The sequence below is a fragment of the Carlito syrichta genome, unplaced genomic scaffold (assembly GCF_000164805.1).
Source record: "Carlito syrichta isolate Samal-C Ts95f unplaced genomic scaffold, Tarsius_syrichta-2.0.1 Scaffold302053, whole genome shotgun sequence".
NCBI classification, from domain to species: Eukaryota; Metazoa; Chordata; class Mammalia; order Primates; family Tarsiidae; genus Carlito; species Carlito syrichta.
Genome location: NW_007246149.1, coordinates 221,539 through 247,789, shown reverse-complemented (window position 1 = coordinate 247,789; position 26,251 = coordinate 221,539). Strand labels below are relative to the sequence as shown.

Genomic DNA, 26,251 nt, shown 5'->3' with positions numbered 1-26,251 from the left:
TACCCTTGTTGATGAGGTGTGCCCCCCCGTCCCCTTCATACTACTGCCAATTCTGCCACCTTCTCTCTCTTCTCCGGAAGTTTCCCACTACTGCCAATCCTTTTCTTATAGTGTTATGATAACTGTTCAAGGTCCGCTTATGAGTGAGAACATGTGATACCCAGTTTTTTGTTTCTGTGATAGCTCACTCAGTATTACAGCCTCTAAGTCCATTCAAGTTGCTGTGAAGTTCATAATTTTGTCTTTCTTTATGGTTGGCAATAGTTCATTGTGTATATGTAACACAGTTTTTTATCTAGTCCTTTTTCGATGGACAGCATGGTTGGTTCCATGTTTTTGCTATTGTGCTGCAATAAACATACATGTGCAGGTATCTTTTTCATAGAGTGATTTGAGTTTCTCTGGATATATTTCCAGTAGGGAGATTGCAGGGTTGTATGGAAGGTCGATTTTTAGATCTTTTAGGAATCACCAAACTGTTTTCCACAGAGGTTGTATTAGTATACACTCCCACCAACAGTGTAGAAGTGTTCCCTTTTCCCCATATCCTTTCCAACATCTGTTGTGTTTTGAGTTATTAATGATGGTCATCCTGACTGGAGTTAGGTGGTATTTCAGTGTGGTTTTAATTTGCATTTCTCTGATGACTAGTGAAGATGAGCCTTTTTTTCATGTACCAGTTGACTGTATATCTTCTTTTGAGAAGTATCTATTCATATCTTTTGCCCACTTTGTATCAGGGCTCTTTGTTTTTTCTTTTTGGCACATTTGAGTTCCTTGTAGATCCTAGATGTTAGGCCTTTGTCAGATATACAGTTGGCAAATATTTTTTCCCATTCTGTAGAATGTCTCCCTGCTCTCTTGATGGTTTCTTTGACTTTGCAGAAGCTTGCCAGTTTGCTGAGGTCCCACTTGTCTATCTTACCTTTTATGGCATGGGCACTTGGGGCTTTTGATCAGGAATTGGTTGCCAGGTCCAATTTCCATAAAGGTGTCTAATGTGAATGGATTTAAAGAGAACTCTGCTAGTGAGGGGCCAGCAGAGAGAAGAAGGAGAAACTAGAAAGCTATGCAAACAGGTTTAGTCTCCCCCACCCCATTTTCGTTTCAGATGGTATCTTGCTTCTGCAAATTTCCTCCATTACCTTAAAGTCAAGTCCAGGGAATTATAATTTATTACATTTTAATAAAAATTGTTGTCATATTTTAAAATTCTTGATCCTGAAGTCTTCCTTTCTATTCTATGATTATTAACAAGTATGAAGGAAGCCCAGCATAGGGATTTGGAGGATCTAATTTTTGCTGTATATACACTGTTCTTAGGAAGAAACAAGAAGAGGTAAGAAATGATGTCAAAAATAACAGATAATGCAATAAAATTTTATTTCAATTCTAGTCTGCCCTGGTCTTTCTCCAGTAGCTCCAGTTATCATTATGTATTATAGTCTCTGAGGTGTGAAGTACTTGCGATGTCTTTCCAAAGATGAAGAAAAACCATCCTTTAAAAATTGTATATTTAATAATGCTTAATCCTTACCACTAAAATAATGTCAGAATTTACAAACTGCTCATAAGTAGTAACATTGATCTAATTTTCTTTTCCTTCGATGTCTACTGTTTCTCACAACTGTTTCTCACCTTAAAAATCGTAAAGAATGTTTTCTAGGTTTAATGATTTCTGGAACATCTCATTTATTTCAGAGACAATAGAATTAGTATCTATTTGTTTACCCATGGATCCAAAAGAAATGAAATGTTGGAAAAAATGTAGATAGACTAACAGAATAGTATATTCCATATCCAATAAGTTTGGAGTTCAGTGATAACAACCTTTTCTTAACCTGTTCTGTAAGGCCAAGGCAAGTAGCTATGTTAATGCGCTAATTGTTGAACTTTTAGGAAAGGTTTAAAAGCACAGAGGTTGGAAGGTTTGAACTTCCGGAAGCTATAAAGATCTTCTGGCAGAGTTTCTGCAGGGAGTGTGAATGCTAAAAGGGGAATTATGAATGTGACAAGCAGCTTAGAGGGAGTACTTAGAGGGAACTCTAAGGTTTGATGCAATATTTGGCTACTAGAACACCTACAAAAATCCTGTACATAATTCTTTTCCATCCCAAGGGGAAAGTTTATTTCATCCCCCAAAAGATTTGCAAAGGCCAGGCTCAGTGTTTCAGCCTGTAATGCCAGCACTTTGGGAGGCCGAGGGGAGTGAATTGTCTGAGCCCGCAGCTTCAAGACCAGCCTGGGCAACTTGGTGAGACCTCATCTCTACAATCATCTATACAATAAATAAATAAATAGCCAGACGTGGTAGCGCACACCTATAGTTCCTGCTGCTTGGAAGACCGAGGAAGAAGGATCGCTGAAGCCCAGCAGGTCGACCCTGGGGTGACTGTGAGTGTGTCATGGCACGCCAACCTGGGTGACAAAGTGAGACTCCAGTTTAAAAAAATTAGTAAAATTATTGCACCCTCTAAAAATCGACTGTGGCTCTGTCAATTCCTTTCCTCTGGTTATGTTACAGATAGGATCTCTTTTTCTGTCAGAATCAATCACTCTAGGGAAGTCTAGATCCCTTTCCTTCTCATCTAATTCATTTGATTTTATTCTTCAGTCATCCTTCTTTCTTGTACTCAGCTTCTCCATTTATGCCATCTCATTCTTACCAAGGCACCAGTGGACTCCAGTGTTCCCTTATCCTTAAAAACATCATTCTCATTTGACCTCATATTCCCCACCCCCTTCCAATTGCCGTTCTCTTTTCTAAAACCCCTATCACAATCAAACTTCTTGAAAAACTTGCCTCCAAACCCGGCACCAAAATTCTCACCTCCTATTCACTCTTCAAATTCCCTGATGATATTTCTATCCCTAAAGTCACACTGAAATTAATTTTGTCAAGATGAGTATAACCTCCACATTGCAAATTTAATTGGCTTCTTCTAGAATGCTCACCAGCAGTTGACAGAGTTGGCACTCAGTCCTCTTTGAAACATGGCCACCAGAAGACCCCACATCTTTAGCTATCCTCTCGTTCTCTCCTGACCTAAGTTCTTCTAGGCACTATGTGCAACCTCTTCCTTTCTACTTTCCTTCTGCATTTCCTTCTACGTGGTCACTGATGTCCATCTACTATCATGAAAGGATTTAAGTGCTTACAATTAAAGATATATGTTCATATTGTAAAATCATAAATAAAAAATTTAATCACAGTGTAAGTAATGGAAGTAATTACAGTTACTCTATTTGAATCCTAACTGTGTTTACCGGCTGCAACAGAAAGAACTGAAAATGTTAATTTGCATGAGTCATATTTTAAAGATATTTCTTTAAGAAGAACAATAAAGATGTCAATATATTTAGGTAACATTTTCTAAAATAGTTCTCCCTACAAAGTTTCCTGTTTCTTCCAAAAATTCTGACCAACTTGATGCCGCCCCCCCGCCTTTTTTTTTTCTTTTCTTTTTTTTGAGTCAGAGTCTAACTCTGTCACCCAGACTGGAGTACAATGGCAGGTTCATGGCTACGGCAGCCTCTGCTGGGCTCAGGCAATTGTTCCACCTCAGGCTTCCAAGTAGCTGAGACTACAGGTGTGTACCATCATGCCCAGCTAATTTTTTGATTTAGAGAGGTGGTCTCGCCAAGTTGCCCAGGCTGGTCTTGAACCCCTGGATTCAGGCAATCCTCTCGTCTCTGCCTCCCAAAGTTCTGGGATTACAGGCATGAGCCACCAACGTCTGGCTGATACTCAATTTTATACATGGGGAAATTAAGGCTCAGAGAGGTCACACAGCTAAGAAGAAACAGAGTTTTATAGAAAAATATATACACAAAAATTAATTTAGCTCTGCTCTCCCTGCAAGTAAAGACAAGAACTGGGGAGTGGAGCAGCCAGGGGCCATTGTCCTAATATCTGATAAAATATCTAATAAAGGAAGCATGCCTTGGGTCAGGAGACACAAGCTTCCACTAAAACCAAGAGAAATTAGTAATACGGATATTTATTCAAGGGACTTTTAACCACAAAAGTGAACTGTGATTTTAGTAGAAGTCTTAAACAAAATGCAGACGTGTTCTTTATATGTCTCTTTATTATATAGCCTGAGGGAGTAATTTAAATTGGTTCTGTGAAGGAATTATTTTTAAACAACAGATGGTTGGCAATACTTTCTAGGTAAATGGTATTCTTTCAAGAAAGATTTATTGATAGCCTACTATGTGCCCATATCTATGCTAGGTAGTGAGTACACTGAGATGAAAGTTATGATTTTTGCCCTCTGAGGTCTAGCAGTCCAGCAGCGAAATTTGATTGTGATGAAATGCTCTCTGGGGGACAGAGGCCCGTGCAAAGTCAGTCGCAGTAATGAATGACAAACCAGCTCCATGTGCAAAGCAGCCTTGGGGCACTGAGGTCTTGAAAGCTCAGAAGACGTTTGCCAGGTGAACAAGAGCAGGGTGGATGTTGCAGACAGAAGCAAGGGCGTGTCAAAGCTAGAGGCAACAGTAGGAGTGAGAGATCCAAGGCTTCCAGAGACTAATCAGTTCAGTGTTCCTGGAGCTTTAACAAGATTCAAGGCAGGATGATGGGAAAGAAGTTGAAGCAACACACAGTGGCCAGTCAGAGCTACGCATGCCCAGCAAGGAGTGTAGACTTTGCCTTTGCGTAAAGGGCAGTCACTGAGTCCATGGAGCAAGGAATAGACATGGTCTGATGTGGACAGGAACGAGGACTCCAAGCATTACGTCAATTCACTGAAGGGACAGCCTGCCAAATGACTAATTTGCTACATTTTCTGATTTTATCAGTTTGCCAAGATTATTTTCCTTAAATGTATTTCTAAAATTTACAGAGGATTATGGCTTGCTAATTTGCTTATTTCCATTTTGAGTTTTAGCAGCCTTATAAGAATGTGCAGTTTGCATCTGATGCTGGGATGCACACAGATTAGGAGTTGGGATAGAGGAAACAAGGCTTTTTCAGGAAAAGCAAGACAGAAAGTGGGCACACAGCAAAGCCCAAGATGCCAGTTCTGGAGAGGATGTTTTTGAGACATGGCATGAGGCAGGATGGGCTTCAGGGGACCACGGGAAGAGACTCAAGGGCAGAGAGAGATGATAGAACCAAGAGAGGAAACTGGGGAGACGAAATTGGAAAGATGGGGGAATCATAGAACGAGGTTAGAATCAGTAAAGGGAAGAAAGAGGAGAGGACAGGATAGGGCATGCCTGAAGGTCATGGCACCCCACAGTCCAGCCACCTACAGTCTATACCAGACTACTGATGTGAATGACTTTGTGGCAAATGACATATTGGGCAAATCAGACATACATGAATTTTGTTTCCAACAAACTGACTTCTGGCTAATTAGTTTTTTTTTTTTTCCAAATGGCCAAGTTTCAATGGAATATTCAAAAACAAACTTCTAGGACTGTTGATGAAAAGAGAATGTAGAGATAAAGAAGGGTGTTTTTTTTTTTTTCAAATGGGAAACTTGAATAAATCTATGGGTGAGGAGATAGAGTTAATAATTGAACACACAAAGGAAAGAAAAGATATTTTTATGGCAGTGTTCCCATTGTTGCTGCTGTAACACACTTTTTCAAAATCTAGTGACTTAATACTAGTGGCAGCATTTACTTTGTTTACAAATCCATAACTTGGTCAGGGCTTGGCAGAGATAGCTCATCCCTGCCCCACCCAGGGTCAGCTGGGATGACTGTGGAATGGTTGTTGATGCTGGCACTCATCTGAAGGTCTGGTGTGTGTTAAATCTAGTAAAAATTCCATAAGAAGGAACAAATTTGTTTCTAAAAGGTAATTTTATAGAAAAACTAGAGATATTTATTAATGACTTCTATACATAATAATAACTCATAGTTATTGAATTCTTATTGTGGGTCCAATTCTGCATGAAATGTTTAAATGCATCGTCTTTTAAAATCCTTGCAACAAACCTGTGGTTTCATTACCCATTATCTGCATTTTTTGAGGAGAAAAAACCCGGGTTAAGAAAGTTCAAGAGGATGTGTGGCTAGTTAATAAGTGAGTTGAGATCCTGAGCTGAGTTGAGATCCTAACCAGGAAGTCTGACTACTAAACCTGGTGCTTAACCACTCTCCTACCTTGCAAAATGTTTGTTACACTTCAAACATTTGGCACATTAGAATAATAAGAAATGCAATTAGGCTGGAAAATGGTGATTATTTTGAATTTCTATTGCAATGATTTATAATTTTTGCTAAGATTTTTTTCTTTGATATTCTCTCTAGAATGATCTGTTTTACTTATGTCATTACTTATATTCCTTTAGTAAGAAGTCATTGACTGCCCATTTTTACTCTTCAAGTCTGCTGTATCTTACAGTATGCCCAGTCTGGGTACTTCTTAGTCCTGTGTACATAATTATATCATTTTTCATAATTATATTAAAAAAATTTTCCCAGTAATTATCATTCAGTTTCCTTAAAAATGTTTTAAGTGAGTTGTGTTTTTCTGAAATTTATGATATTCTTGAACTACAAATTAAAAGCAGTCCCTTTTAGATGTGATCATGCTCTCAGATGAAGATACTATTTCTACTTACCTTGTGCTAATAAATCTCTAGACTCAAGTTGCCCATAATGGTTTCTTCTTCATTTTCCCCCCATTTTTTGGGGAACTCGGATTCATTCCATGTTTTTGAGCATAGAACTTATGAGACTGTATAGCTATTTTTTCTTTATTGTGAAAATTTAATTTCTTAGAATAAGTAAAGTCATATTGCAAAAACTTTTTTCAGTTTACAGAATAATTTGCAATAGCCATTAAAATCCTTAAAAGCCATTTTCCTTAGCGTTAATATATCATTTGATTTATAATCAATTAAAGAACATCTGAGCTAATACTGGCTAATATTAGGAAAGATGTCAAAAATAGTGTTTGATTTTTAAAAACCTGGTGTAAAATGTTTTACATGTATGATTTTGTCCAGTAAAACACACACACACACACACACACACACACACACACACACACGCACGCACACACGCACACACACACACGACAGAAAATTAAATATGGCCTGAATTAATATGACCTGAATTTTTAACAGAATCTCTAACTGAATGCTGAATTTATCTGGATCCATCATCCATCATTCTTCAAAGAAGATATTCTTTTTTTTCCTTTTGATTTTTTTATTTTAAAGATGTGGGATACGATTCAGGGTTAGGTATACAAATATTCGTTATACAGGTACCCTTGTTGATGAGGTTTGCCCCCTTTCCCTGGCAGATTCCCACTACTGCAATTCCGAATCCCCGCCTCCCCCCATCCCCCCTCGGTTTAAGATATTCTTCTTGTATACAGAGTATGTCACTGTAAGTGGTCCTAGACTTGACCTTACCTGTTCCCTTTTGTCAGTCCAGTTCTCCCCTTCACATTCATGTATCTTGCAGCACTTAGCAGTGTCTGACATATAGTAAATACTTGATAAACTCCAGCTATTTGTCTCTTCTGTATTCTCATAGAATGTCTGCACTTTAAGTCATTACCATTTCATGCCTATTATGACCTTCTAATGTGTCTCCCTTGATATAAACTCTTCCTTCTCCTTCCTATAGATCAATACCAGAATAATAGTTCTAAAAATACAACTTCACATGCAATATCTTTCTTACAAAAGCTTTCAGGGGTTTTTCACAAACCCTAACTTCTCTTTCATTTAGCTCTTCTATACTTCCCAACCTTCTCTCCTACTGCTCCTCCCTCCATAGATCCCCTGCTGAAGCTTACCTCCTCTGTTCATCATTTCCCAGCCTGCACAGCGGTACTCTCCCTTTTCCAACAATGTCATCCCTCCTTCTCCACTTACCTCAGTGCTCTCCTTCCCTCCGGCTCCAGCTTTGAATTCCTCCAGCCATGGTTGATCCTCGCTCCCCCTCTGTGTCATGCATTGCCATTTAGCCTTTCACATATATGCTCTGACACCCCCATGTCGCTCAAAGGCAAGGATCCCGGCCACCCTTGCTCTCTGCTTAGTAGGTCCTTAGGGGGAACTTGTGAGTAATCATGATTCTGTCTTCTCATTAGACTCAGAGCAGTTACTTACAAGCTCCTGCTTTGAGTTGCTTCGCCCCGGGTCTATACATAAGTGACTTTACCACCTTGGGTCAGAGCACCCTGAATTCCTTCCTCGATTTTCACTCAGAGTTGGCCAGGCCTGGGTACCACTTTCTGAGGTCATCTCTCATTTATGTTTGGAGCCAAAATGAATCTAAAGTTAACCCAGCCAGTAGCCACAGCTCATTTGCTTCCCCAGGGAAGTGTTCTGTGAAGAATTACCTCTTCCTACTGTTGTTGTCTGTTTTGAGGATTTTTACTCTCCTCTTAACTCCTGACTAAAGTTTTCCCAAGCAGTTAAAATAAACTTCTTCCTTTCTTTCTGAACTACCTCTGATAGTTCTAAAAAGAGCAAAAATAAAAGGCAAAGCTTATGTGAGGGGACTTTTGAACAATTTTATTTTATTTTCTGTTATCCCAGAAAATATAGCTGAATATAAAACATAGTAAAATTTATATTTGCTATAGTATCCCCACCCCATCTGTTTGGTAAAACCAGAAACTTCGTTAATTATATCTAGTTAGTTAACTGGGAGAAACATCCAGTTTAGAAGCATTTGGCTTTACTAGAAGAATAAAATATAATAGAAGGGAAAATCTACTTTAATATACTCATGGACTTTTATTGCTTCAGTGAGCAGGTGAGGAAGAGAGGCAATTCTTTATTTCCAAATTATAAAGTACGATCAAATTTGAAGCTGTGAAAATATTGAACTTTTACTAGAAAAAAAAATAAATGATTTGAAGCCCTGGTGATCACACAGAGAATCCAGACAATTTGACAGCTATGAATTTATCTCACTTGTGAATGAATAACCTTTGTAACTCACTTGGGACTTAAATATTCCAAACACATTTCCCTGGAAACACTTCAAAAGGCATAGTTCATTTCTGTCTTTACCAAACAACCTCTTTGGTTACTTTTAGTTTACTGGCTTTGTGGTTTGAGTAAGGACTTGAAAGTTTGAAAATTAACATAGTTAAAGGTTGCCAGTGGGTTTTACTCCTGTAAGAATGAAACAGGATTAACTCTTTGATTATTTCATGGTTTAAACAGCTTCTTTACCTCTGAAATAAGGGAATTTCATTGGTATTATTTACAAAATTTCAGCTCTGTCCCTGAACTAAAGTTTAATATATTTGTATTTAAAGGGGACATATTTCCCCTAAAGTACATATAGCAGACCAGGATTACATCTGATTTAGTTGAGTTCTACATAGTTTTTAGAGACTTGCTGAAAACAAGCTATTTTTTTAAAGATAGGTGTGGGATTTCAGGTTAAGTGTAATAATAGTTTTGAAGAGTTTCTTGCACATGACTTTAGGATCAAAAATACAAATACACTTTCAGCATTGTGCTAGGTTCTGAACATTGGGTATCAAGCAGTCCTGCTTCTCACTCTTAGAACTGATTAATTTTTCCTTGCTACACTTGATGTAGCAAGTGCACTCTGAGTGTTGTTGATGGAGTAGCAGCCCTGTTGAATGACGTGTCAACACCGCTCCAAACTGTCAGATGATGAAATTTTAAACTAGTGCACAGAAAGTATAATTAAGACATTAGCATTCAATTTTAAAACATGTTTATTTGGTAACCCTAACTTCCTGGAAGACTGAGTCCAGGAGTTTGAGACCAGCCTGCGCAACAGAGTGAGACTCCAACTAAAAAAAAAAAGTTTATTTGGGGTAGTCTTAAAATATTTTTCATGTTTAAGATCAAGTTTTTTCCTGTTGTTGTCTCAGAAGAGTTCATGGAAAAAGAGCTTCAACTTCTATGAGAGAAGAGATCGGGCCATTGCAGGTTTGAAAATCTTTACAGAAATAGACATAGAAGGATTGTCATCAGAATAAAATTCTAAAGTTTAACTTTTGGCAGCTGAAATTTAACTCATATTGCTTTTTATTTTCGGCCTCATTAAAAGAAGTTGTTCACTTTCATATTTTTTTTGTAGGCCTCTTGTATTTAAAAATAGGTATGCTTTGTGCTCCTTTGGTAAAGAAAATGGCACTCCCACTTTTTAGCTCCTTTTAGAGGATCTGGCAAATTCTTGCCCTCTTCTATCACATGTTCTTCTCCTTCCTGGTAGGGGTCTCTGTCTTCTGTTACTACACGTTCACTGGTGAGAGGATTTCCACCATCATCTTTATTTACAACGAGATCAACGCCTGCCACACCTGCCCTAGGTCCACTTCTGTGACTCCAGTGGTGGTTAGATGCACAGATGTGTTTGAAACTGTACTCCTTCTCCCCAACTTTCCATCCCTAAAGTCAGCTTTCTCCCCTCTTGGCTGTTCTTTTTCAGTTCATGACATCTTTAGGCAGAAGGATGAAGTTTTCATTGCCAGGGATAATTTTTTTTTACAGGGAACAGACATCACTTCAAGCTAGCTTAAGTCAAAGGAAACATTTGAAGAATAATAGAGTATCTGTCTGAACCACAGACAGGAATTGCTGTTGGGTTTCACTGGGGAACCAGAAACTGGTCAGTAAGCAGTCAGAGGCAGATACTCTCTCTCTTCCCTCTAGTTTTAAGTGGTATCTTGTCATTGTTTTTCTCTGCTTATCTGCCAATTTCTCATTCTCTTCCTCTCCTACCCTTCCATCCCTCTCTCCTTTCCCCTCCTCTCATACGTCTTTTCTCCTTTCTCCTCCTCTTCCTTCTTCCACCTTCTGTTCCTTCTTCCTTCCCACTTCTCTCATTTTTTGTTTACTATATTTGCACGTGGCCCCTTCACATATTCACCAAAATGGTTGTCTCAGCTCTGAGTTTTCCGGTATCTGCAACTGACAATCTTCCAGATTTCAGTTTTAGATTTCTGAGTTTGTATGGTCCAGAATGGCTCAGTGCACCTACCTAGCCATAGTTGGTCAAAAGAGGGATGAATGATTCTTTATGATGAGGGCCAGGTGCAGAGGCTCATGCTTATAATTCTAGCACTTTGGGAGGCCTAGGCTTGAGGATTGCTTGAAGCCAGGAGTTCAAGTCCAGTCTGGGCAACATAGAAAGAACTCATCTCTACGAAAAATAAACAGCTAAAAATTAAGCCTAGGCAACTTAGCAAAAACCTCTTCTCTACAAAAATAAAAAGATTAGCCAGGAGTGGTGGCACATGCCTGTAGTTCCAGCTACTCAGAAAGTTGAGGCGGGAGGATCACCTGAGCCCAGAAGGTTGAGGTTGTGGTGATCCATGACAGTGCCACTGCCCTCTAGCCTGGGTGACAGAGTAAGAACTCCAACTCAAAAAAAAAAAAACAAACAAAACTACAGGCGTATACCACCACATTTGAGCAGGTTTTGAATTTTCATTATACACTCTACTTCTAGTCTCTCTGCTTACCCATTCATCACTCATATTGCTGACAAGTTGATCATAAAACACTCTTTCAATCTTGTCACTCCCTGCTCGAAGGCTTCAGTGCCTCCCCACCATCCACCAGAAGAAGTCCAAATGGCTTATTCTGACAGTGTAAGACCTTGACCATCGCTGCAACCTTTGCAGGCTGCTCTAACTATTCACTTCATTGGCATTGGACTCCAGCTTAACTCTGCCCTAACCTGCCTTGAACTCTTCTAATTTTATGCTTTTGCTTAAACCAGTCCTGCTGGCCTGGCGTGCTCTCCTTCCTCTCTGCCTTCGTAAGTTCCACCCACCATTCAAGTCACAAGGCAAGGCCCTGCCCTTCTTTGTGAAGCCTTCCAAATTCAGTCCAGCCCAAGTGATCTGCATTCTCTGAACTACACCATAGAATGAGTACAGCTTTTTCCTCCTCCACTCATTTAACTAGTCCTCTACTTTCAAGAATATAGTTCTGCTATATAATTTAAAAGCCTGCTAAGTGTTTTGTTTCCTCAATTATATTTTGTATTTCATGGGGCAGAGACATTTTTTCTCTCCTACTCATGGGTCACACTCAGTAAGGACTCCCAAAATACTGAGCGTTAGGACAGAAACCTCTTGAGAGAGTTTGCTACTAAGGAGAATGTGTACCATCCTGATACAGTTTTGTTGATTTTCTGTTTTAATTCATTCTTTTCATAAAATGCAGTTGTGTCAACTGTCATATTAATGTTTATTAATACTAGTAGCTCCTGAATATACTGTTTTAAAGATTTCTGTTTTATGTGGGCAAATATAAAATTATTGCATTTATGTGTATATGAAGAAAAGGAACAGCATTATGAAGAATGTCTAGCAAGTAGATACTTAATAAGTTTTAAAGACATGGGTAAAGTTCAAATGCAGAGCTGATATGACAAAGATGGTGGGGTAGGGTAAGTGGCATATGAGAGGAGAAGGGCCCTCAATATTTTCTTTGGCAGTACCCCTCTAAAAAAGAATCCAAAAGGTAAAAATGTTAATTTATAGACTTTTAAAATAGGAATTATTTTGCATTATGTTAACACTGAAGTAATAGTTCTCAGGTTGCAATAAAGCTTGTTAGGTACCAGCGTGGAGAGAAGAGTGAGATTGTTGACTAATTCTTAGTATCTTACCATCTATGTAACGAAATAAAAGGAGAACCGAATTGATTTTTAGGTACAGGAAAATGTTCTGTGACTTATGGGGCTAGGAAAAAGGGAAGAAGTATGTCAAATGTTAAAAGGAAGTGGCCTGGTGCCAAAATAAATGCAAAACAGCATTAAGAAGCATTGGTGACCTGGAGAGTGAACGACTGGTTGTATAAGTTCCTAATGGTTGAGGACGGGATTTGCCAAAGAGAGAAGCTGTTCGTTAACTTCTCCCTCATCAACATTTTCCATTGAACTCCCTGGGAACATTTTTCTCCTTTTTTCCCATGGGAATGGATCTTTGATATATTTGGAGTAAGTGCAGAAGTAAGATTTATTTAGAAAAAGACACTTAGCATTCGATTTGCTTGTCCACGTGGTGGACTACATATCAAGAATACAATGCAATTATGGATATCAAGGAAACAGTATAAAGCAGAATGTAACTATACATATACGGCCATAGGAAAAGCTGATATGGGAACTGAGATATTCCAGGGTGATTAAAGGTAGGCAGAGTTATTTTGATTACATTTGAGCCTATCTTGCTTAAAATTATACATGTGGCTATACAAGAGGGACCAAAAAATCCCCAGAATTATCTTGTGTAGGGCAGGCTCCTTGTAGTACAGGCTTCTCCCACTAGGTAAGTGTTCTAGGAACCCATTGGCATCAGGGGACCAGTCAGCATTGTTGTAAGATGCTGCATTTAGCTTCAGTGAAAATTTCTTTGGAGATTCTTTCAATGCATTTGCCCATTTCATGATGGGTCATTTACATAAACAACCTGCCTACACCATGCTTAATGTTTAGCAGTTTTTAACCAAGAATGGTGTGACCCCCATGCTCTACCCTCCCTATTAACCCAATCTCACCCCAAGCAACCTTTTATTGTTTCTTTGGATGAAGAAAGTCGTCAAAGGGAAATGTTTTCCTTATGTGAAAGAGGTGAAACAAAAAACGGCAGAAGCACAAAATGGCACCAAATTCGACAAGTTTGAAAACTGTTTTGAGTCGTGGAAAAAGTGTCTTGCATCAAACGGAAAGTACTTTGAAGGTGATTGAAGTTTAAACATGAAAGAATAAATACACAATTTTTAAATAAATATGTTCCTGGTTTTTTTGGGGGGTAGTCCTCCTTGTATGATCTCTTTGAATCATTGATATTAAAATCATATATATCATATCATCTAGACTTTCCTTTCCACTTTGAATGTGTCATTTCTTTAAGATATTCATTTAAAGAACTCTTTAGTTTCCTAAACTTTAGTTGCATTTTAGATCTTAATGTAATTGGTTTAACATTTCCTCAAATTATATCTTTTAAAAGCCATATAGTTCTGAACAAGTTAATTTTGGTCATTAATTCATTCATTCTAGTGAGAATCTACTATGTGACAGGCACTGTGACAGCACCGAGGGGAGGATAGAAATAATAAAATCACAGAACTTTATCATCAGGAGCAACTGTTTTCAGTGTTGAGATCCTTCTACTCACAAGATGTTCTATGCAAAACTGAAAGGTTCAAGTTACCAAGTGTCTCAAGCATCGTGTAGGCAGGTTGTTTATGTAAATGACCCATCATGAAATGGGCAAATGCATTGATGCACTAACTCTTCCTAGATCTTCCAAAACACACGAAATTTGCAAGCCCTTTTGTTAGCCTTTGCCATCCATCTGTTTAGGCTTTTCTTCTTTGTTGAATATGTCTCTTTAAAATTAGAGCTTGTCAGACAGCTTCACCTATAGAGATTTCTTTGCATAATTGATCTTTCTAATTTATATAGAATTATGTCATTGATAGGATGACATAGTTTCGAGTAAAGCTTAAGTCATAATAGAAAACATACACTGGCATAGAATGTCATGCAAGATGAAGGTGCCATCATATAGAAAGGAAGTAGAGATACCAAACCAACAAAGAATACGTAGATTTTAAATATCTTTACAACTAGGAAAAATACACTGGTGAGATGGGGCTGGGAGTAGGGAATGGTAGTTAGCATTTGGCTCCAGGTTTTCCTAAATACAAAGACCATCCACTTCCACTTCCCAGGCAGCTGCATTTGGAGAATTTACCTGTCAGGATCACCGATGTCCTATTTCCTGTTTTTGAAGTCACAAACATGTGATCTTCAGAGCCCTTGACCCCTTAGAATTTTTTTTATTAAGAGACCAAATATGATAGCAGATATTAAAAATGCTTCAAGCAGATGAGACATAGAACTGAGCCTGACATGTGGTATTAAAAACATAACAGGTGCATCTGAAAAAGAAAAAAAAAAAAAAGAGAGAAAGGAAAGCATTCTTCACTTAAGAAAAAAAAAAAAAAAACCCCAAACCACCTAAAAAAAAAATCTAGTTAAGCCTAAGGGGGATGATTAGCTTAGTATATCTGCACTTAACTGATGAGAGAAAATATAACTATGTTTTAATTGCATAAAAAAGGCTGAGACAATTTGGCATAAAAATCATTGTTACAGTTTTAGAAAAAAATATACAACATTTGCTGCACTACCTTTAATTAATTATTATTATTTTTTACACTTGGAAGGTGAACGTTTTTAGTGAAAAGTCAATGAAGGAAAGAGCATTTGGCATCATTACAAGATTTGAAGCAAGTTCCTATTCTTTCTGCCAAAAAGTATTTAGGATTGATTCCAGCTCATTCTTTCCGCCAAATACCTATATTTTAAATTTTTCAATATTTTCAATGTTTCAGAGCAAGTATGAAATTACCACCTTGATAACCCAGTACATTTAACTGAGAAATCTTTATACTCCTTAGAAAAAAACCCAAAGAGTATACTTTTAAAACTCTGTTATTTGCCTGTCTTCTGCTTCACAATTTGGGAGAAAACATTCTAATCATGTTCAAAGCCGATATGGAGAATTCTTTTTTTAAAATTTAATTTAATATTTTAAAATTGTACAAGTCAGGATTGCATACATAGGTGGTTTAGATATAAGTTCTTTGGTGCACAGCTGAATGAGAAAGAGACAAACACATAGACATACAAATGAGAAAGTTAGTTTTCTGACTCCTGTATGATTCTTCATCTTCTGATCCATATAGAGAATTTCAAGAGCTTTGGTGTTCGTGGCTGTTTACGACCTTTACCGTCTGAGTGAAAAAGGGCAAGAATATTCCTATCTCCTTCCATAGCAATATATCCAGAGTTAGTAAACTAAGGTAAGTGAATTAGGCAAAATACCTAGTAAAATACCTACAGCACGTATTATACTTTTATGTCTTAAAATAATGTTGTAATTTGTAAAGCTAAAAATCTTTTCTTTTTATTCTTCAACTTCCAGATATTTGGATGCATCTTTCTCTTGTATAAATCTCAAGGACATACAAGCTTCAGTGACCCTAAAAGGGACAACATGGAGGACGTTAAGAGTAAATCATTTAACACCCAACTGGTTTTTTAAAAGTATAACTTGTCTTCTTTCACTCCACCATACATTGTGCCAATTAGTTTCCTAGTAATCATTCTAATTATGTAAGAATATCTTTCATTTTTAGTCCTAATTAGTCCCCCTCTTCTTTGAGTACCTTGAAAAAAAAAATTACTCAATTTTTAGTGATGCTGGTTAGCTTTACTTACTCCTTCTTCTTGTGGCTGATCTGAGAATTGATTGAATGTTAAACATCATTAAATAATAACTGTGAGCCGGGCTCGGTGGCTCAGCCTGTAATCCCGCGCCTTTGGGAGGCTGAGGTGAGTGGATTGCCTGAGCCTGTGGGTTCGAGACCCACCTGGGCAACTTGGCGAGACCTCATCTCTACAATAAATCAAAAATCAGCCGGGCGTGGTAGTGCGTGCCTGTAATTCCGGCTACTCGGAAGGCTGAGGGGAAGGATCGCCGGAGCCCGGCAGGTCGAGGCTGCGGTGACCGGGAGCGGCCACTGCACTCCAGTCTGGGCGACAGAGTGAGACTCCAGCTCAATAAAATAAAATAAAATAAAATAAAATAAAATAAAATAAAATAAAATAAAATAAAATAAATAAAAAAATTAAAATAACAACTGTGATCCACAGGGTACATCTACCAGAAGATAAATAGTATTGCTAGTTTATCAGAAGTTTAAAATTTTTATCCCCTCCCAAGTGAAATTTTACAAGGGTATATTTCTAAATGCCATCTATTTTCTGAATTAAAGAGGTAAAGAAAGAGTGCCTTGGATATCCTTTTATTTAAATGTATTTTCGACCTTCGAGACCGTATCCGCTCCGCCGCCGGTCCACACCACTCCAGCTCACCGTGGACGATGCTGTCGCCGCGCTCGTCGCTGACCACGGCTCCGGCGAGCGCAAGGACGGCTTCGCGGGCGACGACGCCCCCCGGGCCGTCTTCCCTTCCATCGGGGGACGCCCGCGGCATCAGGGCGTGACGGTGGGCATGGGTCAGAAGGACTCCCACGTGGGCGACGAGGCCCAGAGCAAGAGAGGCATCCTGACCCTGAAGTACCCCATCGAGCACGGCATCGTCACCACCTGGGACCACATGGAGAAGATCTGGCACCACACCTACAACGAGCTGCGCGTCGCCCCCGAGGAGCACCCCGTGCTGCTGACCGAGGCTCCCTGAACCCCAAGGCCAACCGGGAAAAGATGACCCAGATCATGCTCGAGACCTTCAATACCCCAACCATGTATGTGGCCATCCAGGCTGTGCTGTCCCTGTACGCCTCTGGCCGCACCACTGGCATCGCGATGGACTCTGGGGACAGGGTCACCCGCACTGTGCCCATCTGCGAGGGGTACGCCCTCCCCCACGCCCTCCTGCGTCTGGACCTGGCTGGCCGGGACCTGACAGACGACCCCAGGAAGATTCTCACGGAGCGTGGCTACAGCTTCACCCCCACGGCAGAGCGGGAAACTGGGCGTGACATCAAGGAGAAGCTGTGCTACGTCGCCCTGGACTTCGAGGAGGAGCTGGCCACTGCTGCGTCCTCCTCCTCCCTGGAGAAGAGCTACCAGCTGCCCGACGGCCAGGTGATCTCCATCGGCAACGAGCGGTTCCGCGGCCCGGAGGCTCTCTTCCAGCCTTCCTTCCTGGGCCTGGAATCCTGTGGCTTCCACGAAACCACCTTCAACTCCATCATGAAGTGTGATGTGGACATCCGCAAGGACCTGTACGCCAACACGGTGCTGTCCGGAGGTACCACCATGTACCCAGGCATCGCTGACAGGGTGCAGAAGGAGGTCACTGCCCTGGCGCCCAGCACGATGAAGATCAAGATCATGGCACCCCCTGAGCGCAAGTACTCCATGTGGATTGGCGGCTCCGTCCCGGCCTCGCTGTCCACCTTCCAGCAGATGTGGATCAGCAGGCAGGAGTACCACGAGTCCGGCCTCTCCATCGGGCACCGCTAGTGCTTCTAGGCGGGCTAACGAGTGATGCCCTTTCTTGACAAACCTAACTTGTGCAGAAAACAAGATGAGATCGGCATAGCTTTATTTGTTTTTTTTTTGTTGTTGTTGTTTGTTTTTTGTTTTTGGCTTGATGACTCTCAGGATTTAAAAACTGGAACGGTGAAGGTGACAGCGAGTTGGGGCGAGCATCCCCAAAGTTCTACAGTGTGGCCAAGGACTTTGATTGCACATTGTTCTTTTTTTTTTAATAGTCATTCCAAATGTCGTGAGATGCATTGTTACAGGAAGTCCCTTGCCCTCCCAAAAGCCGCCCCACTTCTCTCTAAGGAGAGTAGCCCAATTCTCTTCTGGTCCACACGGGGGAGGAAACAGTATTGCTTTTGTGTAAATTATGTAATGCAAATTTTTTTAATCTTCGCCTTAATACTTTTTTATTTGTTTTATTTTGAATGATCAGCCACCGTGGCCCCCTCTTTGTGTCCCCGACTTGAGATGTATGAAGGCTTTTGGTCTCCCTGGGAGTGGATGGAGGTGTGGAGGCGGCCAGAACTTACCTGTACACTGACTTGAGACCAGTTCAATGAAAGTGCACACCTGAAAAAAAATGTATTTTCTTATAATGTTTAGTAACAGCTTTAATGGGATATAATTAAATGCTGTATAATTTGGCCTTTTAAAGTGTGCAATTCAGGATTTTGAAGTGTATTCATAAAGTTGTGCCATCATCACCACTAGTTAATTCCAGAACATTTTCATCAGCCCCCAAAGAGAGCCTGTACTCATTATTCTCATCCTTGCCTCATCATGGGTCCTGGCAACCACTAATGTACTCTCTGTCTCTGTGGATTTACTTGCTTTGGATATTTCATATAAATGGAATCATCAAATATGTAGCCTGCTGTATCTGATTGGTTTATTTCATTTAGCGCAATGTTGTCAATGTTCACTCCTGCTGTGGTATTTGTCATTATTTCATTCTTTTCTTTGGCTGAATTCTACTTCATGAATCTACTGCATTTTGTTTATCCATTCCTCAGTTGATGGACATTTGGGTTGTTCTCACTTTTTTTTTTTCAGTTGTCAGATGACCTTTTATTGAAATATCTTTCCTTCTTGCTTCTTAACTAGCTACACAGATAGCCGGAAAGTGAGAAAGCAGGATTTATTGAAAGAATAGAGAAGCACCCACAGTGGAAGAGGACCCAAAGGGGTTGCACCTCTTCTCACTTTTTGACCAGTGGAAATGATGTTATGAACATGTGTGTACAAGTTTTTGTGTAGACAAATGTTTTCAGGTTGCACCTCTTCTCACTTTTTGACCAGTGGAAATGATGATGTTATGAACATGTGTGTACAAGTTTTTATGTAGACAAATGTTTTCAGGTTTTTTGGGAATACATCTTAGAGCAGAATTGTGGAGTCATATGGGAACACCATGTTGAACGATTTGAGGAACCGCCAAATTGTCTTCCAAAGTGGCTGCATTTCACAATCCCACTGGTGATGTGTGAGGGCTCCAGCCATCCATAGCTTCACCAGCACTGCTTTTTTTCTGGATCTGTCCTGTTCGTATCTGTGGAGAATGTGCTCCACATTATATTTATTAGATATTTTGTAGAAAACGCTTCTGCTTTTCCACATCTCTATTTCTATGACTATAGTCTATTCTAACCTCCTTTCGTCTTTGCACGATTGCGACAGCTTCTTGTTTGCTTCCCATGTTGTGTCTTTCTTGCCTATATGATAGTCACAGTGAGCTTTTAAAAATATACATGGCAAATATAAATGTTATTTCAGAAAGCACATGTGAATTTTTGCTGTGGACACTTCTGAAAAAACCACCAGTACAATTTGAATTTTTCAGGCCCATTACATTTGGATTTTTATTATTTTCAATATACCTCTGAGTTTTTGTTTTAGCACTGGCGAAGAAAGCTATGCTTCATTTGGGTTTTATCTGCAATACATTTAAATTAGAACCAGTGAAAGTCAAGCATCTCTAAGATGATTCTAATAGCTCACTGATACGGAGTGCCTTCTATGTATCATGAAGTTTTCTAAGTACTTTTCCTATGTTAACTCATTTACTCCTCATAACAATTACTATGAGGTAGGTATTATTAAGCTTATTTTATACCACAGGGGCAATAAGGGCACAGAGAAGTTAAGTTACTTGCCTAGGGTAACACAGATGGAAAGAAGGAGATTTAGGATTCTAACCAAAGAATCTGGTTCCAGAGCCCACATGTGCAGGGTAAACTATACTGCTGGGCAACCCCCTCAGGTCCCCTCCCAATGTGGGAGTTTTTCTGTCCTCTCGATAAATCCTGCTTTCTAAAATAAATAAATGAACAAATAAACAAACTATACTGCCTCTCTGTAGCCACTAAACAATACTGCTTCTCTGTCTTACTTAGTGTCTGAAATATATAAGATTTAAAACAGTACGTGATGACTAAAATTTCTTTGCTTTGACCTGATGTCTGTTGAAGAAATTAAGTGTTTGAGACCCATGGAAAGAAGGAAAAGGAGAAAAATTTGACCATTTTCTGATGTTCAATATGGCTTAAGGGAGATTTTAAACGTTCATACTCTTAATATCTTTTGTATAATATCACCACATATAATGATAAGGTTGATATTTTAAAAATCCATGTTTGAAGACCCAGAGGTCTACAAAATTAGTCCCGCCAAACTTAAAAACAGTAGCTTGAGCTAAAAAGTACTGGATTACTTAATGGATAACTTCTAAAAGATATTCTTAGAAAAATAACATTTTTGAAAATTTCATAATTGTTAACGTACAATTATTATATTGCCTGCTAGTTTGTGTGATATTCCTCCCACCCGAACCTTTTAAACCATCGAATAGAGCATTGTGTGTTTCCAAGCATTTACATTCAATTTGCTAAATGTCACCAGGGAAAAATAAAACAGAGAGGACATCAGCTAATAACATACTTTTACATTCCGTCATCCTGTGCATGGTTCCACGTCTCCCATGCTGACCTAATTTGCCATGACAGGAACATGGCCTTGATTTCAGAACATTCCAACTGTGGCAATCACTAAACCTTATTGGGAATTTTTGCCCCCTTAGCAAATTGAACCAGATTGCTTTTCTCAGGACCATTTGAGATGGGTGTCTGTGAACAAGGGAGTGGGTTCTGAGTGGAGCTTTTATATTACACATATACTCAGGCTTGATGGAAATGTATACCATTGGGGTATCTGACTTTTTTACTGGGGAGGTAGATTTGAGGAGAAAGCAATTAGAAAGCCTATTTTATTAACAGTCCCTAACTGTGTGGCCTTGGACAAATTTCTTTATCCAGTTTCCTCATGTCTAAAGTGAGGATGACAATAATATCTATAGATAATAAGAATGTCTAGATGTCAGAATTTATCCAATAATTAGATGATGATTCACTCTATGTAAGCATTTAAAATAATAGCCAGCATTCAAAAATGCTAATTTAAATGATTATAATTTTCACTTTAATATTTTTAAGAATAAAAGTCATTCTATGTTAATAAGAATACATTATTTTTAAATTTTTTGACTGGCTCAGTAAATATAATATATGAATTGTATTATATTTCTTTTTTTCTTTTTGGGACAGGGCATCTCTCTCTCTCTCAATCTGTTGCCCAGACTGGAGTATAGTGGTGTGATCATAGCCTCAAACTCCTGGGTTCAAGCAATCCTTCCTTCTCAATCTCCAGAATAGCTGGGACTACAGGTGTGCACCACCACACCAGGCAAATTTTTGCAATTTTTTGTAGAGACGAAGTCTTGCTATGTTGCCTAGTCTGGCCTCAAATCCCTGGCCTCAAGAAATCCTCCCACTGCAGTCTCCCAAAACACTGGGATTGCAAGCATGAATGATTTGTGTTATATTTCTATAAAAACTATGGTTCACCGATATTGATCATAGGTCTGTAAACCATGATAAGGTTGTATATTTTTAAAATCCACATTTGTAGACCTAAAGGTCTACAAAATTAAACTTGCCGAACTTAAAAACAGTAGCTTGAGCTAAAATGCACTGGACTACTTAAGGGATAACTTCTAAAAGATATTCTTAGGAAAATAACATGTTTTGAAAATTTCACAATTGTCAATGTCCTATTATTATGTCCCAGGTTCCACCAGTCCACAGGTAGAAGTGTTATTTCATCAAGATTAATAGTTGACTTCCGATAGTGCCTGCATCCTACCTGTTTGGCCCAGGAAGTCAGTCCCATGCTTTTACATTTCTTCTGGGAGCTCCATGTGCCTGGAGAAATTTTGCTCATCTTCTGCTATTTGAGCTTCTTCATCCAGGGTCCTCTCCAGCTCCCCATTCCAGCAGCCCTAGGGAGACTGATGTGCTATCTACAGCTGGGCCACCTGATGCCCTCAAAGATGTGGGACAGTGACATGGACTAGAATCGCTGCCCTCAAGCTCTCAATCACTCCTTGCTGCTTGGACCCCTGAGGGAGCACTACCAGAATCTCACACTTTTTATCTCCCTAAACTTCTCACATAGGAAAATATCTCAGGCAATATTTTGTAGATATTAGACTGATGTTTTTAAAAATCCCTTCTTGAAGTCACATTATCCTCAAGATCTGAGCACGCTGCCTTTAAGTGTGAACCACTGGCTTATAGCTGAAGGAGGGAGAGCCCTAACACTGCCTGAAACAGCATTTAGATCAGTGTCCATTCTTTTGAGCTCTTTAATGAGGCTGTGGCTTTGTGGAAAGGTCTATAAATAATACTTAAAAAATATGTTAAGAAGTGGACCTGGAGGCTTGAGAAGAAGGTCTCAAGATGCTTTTTCACTCTCAAAAAATTACTGAAGACCCCAAGGAGCTTTTGATTTATGTGGGTTATTGACATTTACTTAATAGAACTCAAAATTGAGATGTTTACAAAATAATTATATATACAATCATGTGTTGCTTAATGACAGGGCTGTGTTCTGAGAAATGTGTCATTCAGCAGTTTCATCATTGTGTGAGCATCATAGAGTGTACTTACAAAATCCTGGATGGTAGAGCCTACTACACACCTAAATATGCTGTAACCTATTGCTCTTAGACCACAAACCTGTACAGCATGTTACTGAACTGGATATTATAGGTAACTGTAACACAATGGTAAATATTTACGTATCTAAACATATCTCAACATAGAAAAGGTCTATGCAGAAATCTGGTGTAGATCTTTTTATAGATACTCAATAAATTATAGCTATTATTTAAGAGGAAAAACATTAAAAAATGGTCCACCTGTTTAGGGCACTTACCCCAGATGGAGCTTGCAAGACTGGAAATTGCTCTGGGTGAGTTCATGAGTGAGTGGTGAGTGAATGTGAAGGCCAAGGGCATTACTGTACACTACTGTAGACTTTAGAAACACTACACACTTGGGCTACACCAAATTCTCCCCCCCGAATTTTATTTCTTCAGTAATAAATAACCCTTAGCTTACTATAAATTTTTTTACTTTATAACTGTCTAAAATTTTTAAAACTTTTTGACTCTTTTGTAACAATACTTTGCTTGGAACAATTGTACAGATATACAAAATACATATATTTTTATGTTCTTAGTCTATAAATTCGACAAGCTTTTTTCTACTTAAAAATTTTTTTATTTTTCTTTATTTTAAAACTTTTTTAGCCAGGCTCAGTGGCTCAGCCTGTAATCCCGCGCCTTTGGGAGGCTGAGGTGAGTGGATTGCCTGAGCCCACGGGTTCGAGACCCGCCTGGGCAGCGAGACCTCATCTCTACAATAAATCAAAAATCAGCTGGGTGTGGTAGTACATGCCTGTAATTCCGGCTACTCGGAAGGCTGAGGAGGAAGGTTCGCTGGAGCCCAGCAGGTCGAGGCTGCGGTGGCCGGAAGCGGCCACTGCACTCCAGTCTGGGCAACAGAATGAGACTCCAACTCAAAAAAAAACAAACAAAAAAAACCTTTTTTGTTAAAAATGAAGGCACAAGCACACACATTAGTGTAGGTTTATGCAGGGATCATCAGCAGTATCACTGTCTTCTGCCTCCACATCTTGTCCCACTGAAAGGTCTTTGGGGTAATAACATGCATGGACCTCTCATCTCCTATGATGACAATGGCCTTCTTCTAGAATACTTCCGGAGGGACCTGCCTAAGGCTGTTCTACAGTTACTTTTTTTTTTGCATGTAGAAGGAGCATATTCTAAAACAATAAAAAGTACAGTGTAGTAAATACATAAAGCAGCTCCCAGGTAACAGAGATTTACTGCTGGGGTAACAATGAAATGAACTGGCATGGAATCCTCTTTCCTTTTGCTGTCAAGAGAACCCTGAGACTCCATGTCTGAAAATCCCTAGTTACCATCTTGGAGACAAGCAGGGGGTGGACCAGCCAGGTTGGACACTTGTGTAAAAAAGTTTAAGTTACCTAAACATCTCGAATTGACAGGCCGACCTAAATTAACAAATTGTTATAATTTGAATGTGTTCCCTAAACTTCATGTATTGAAAAGTTAATCCTAGAAGTTATATGTTGATGGTATTTGGAGACAGGGCTGAAGACTTTGTAAGAGAAAGAAGAAAAACCTGAGCTGCCCACTCTTGCCCTCTTTCTATGTTAAGCCTTCCACCAAGTTATGACATAGCAAGAAGATCCTCAAAAATGTCAGTACCATGCTCTTGGGCTTCCTGACCTCTAGAACCATTAAATATGTAAACCTCTCTTCTTTTTTTTTTGAGTCAGAGTCTCACTCTATTGCCCAGAATGGAGTGCAGTGGCATGCTCACGGTCACAGCACACCTCAACCTGCTGGGCTCAGGCAATTCTTCTGCCTCAGCCTTCCAAGTAGCTGGAACTATAAGTGCGCACTACCATGTATGGCTTATTTTTTGATTTATTGTGGAGTTGAGATCTCACCAAGTTGCCCAGGCTGGTCTCAAACACTTGAGTTCCAGCAGTCCTCTCACATCGGCCTCTCAAAGTGCTGAGATTACAAGCTTGACCCACCGCACCCGGCCTAAACCTTTATTCTTTATAAATGACTCGGTCTGTGGTATTCTGTTTTAGCAAAACAAATGAACTGAGACAACTACACTACTAAATGTAGTTTTTCCCCTTCCCTGTGACCTAACAGGTTGAGATCTCACTCAAGATTGAAATTATAGAGATGCTATATTTCTTTTCATGCTTGAGTAAAGTGTCCTTAAATTAGTAACTACCACTGTTTAACTAAGTCTAAGAAGCATGTAAGAAGACATTGCACTATTTGTCTCTTACCCTCACTGTTTCCTGTGTCTCCATGTCCAAACTTCTCACCTCCTTCCACCCAACCATACCCTCATCCATACCACCTTTTTTATATATGACTTGTAAGGGGACTGGTCTGCCGATTCCCCATCAAATTTTTGTTTGTGGTAAGTAGATTACTTTACTTTGCTGTGTTTATGTGTATGCGTGTATGATTTTAAGACTATGTTCTACTCAAAATCTTTGAAAGTATTATGTTTTAAGATGCTAGAGCCAAAGCATTCTTATAGGTGAGATAAGTGTTTTTTTTTTTTTCTGGTAGTGTTCTTTTTCATACATTTTTGGTTTGTAATACTGTCTCTAATCTGTATTACTGAGGTGACGCACTGAATTTCTGCTGTGAGTCCCTATTCTTTATTTTATGTACTGAGCCCTACTCTATGCTTCTGAATGGGACATTTGAGACAGAATAGTGAACTTCCTTGTTCACTGGTTTCCTTACCCACTGATTTTCACCAACAGAGTAACTAGTTGGGTATCAGAGGGAGGGTTAAAAGTGAGGTTGCCAAGAGATGGTTGCATATCTCAGATCACAGTTCTGCCAGGTGTCACTGTCCTCACAGCCGCTCTTGTCTCCTGGTTCTTTAACAGCTCTGGCTCCCTCAGACTTGTGGATGGCAATGGCCTTTCGCTCCTGCTAGCCCTGGCATTCTCCCTGTGGCTTCCCTGCATACTGTCCTAAGCTTTGTGAGTGGTTTTCTGTTCCTCTTACTACACGGTGAGCCATTGGTTCTCTCCAGGACCATGACTGATATACATGGGTGTGTTCAGTTTATCTAAATGACTTTATCAGTGCTAATATAAGCCTCTCTCATTTTATTTATAATGCTGTCTCAAGAACCAAGAATCTGAAATTACTTGTAAGTTAAATGCACCGTTTGACTCTTTCTTTTTTTTTTTGAGTTGGAGTCTCACTCTGTCGCCCAGACTGGAGTGCAGTGGC

General features: G+C 39.4%; 1 pseudogene across 1 annotated transcript; it reads left to right on the top strand.

Annotated features, from left to right (window-relative positions):
* Window positions 1–16,852: 16,852 nt before the first annotated feature.
* Window positions 16,853–18,569, top strand: LOC103258285 (annotated as a pseudogene). Its single transcript, XR_002481853.1, has one exon. The product of XR_002481853.1 is annotated as an actin, cytoplasmic 2-like (transcript).
* Window positions 18,570–26,251: the final 7,682 nt, after the last annotated feature.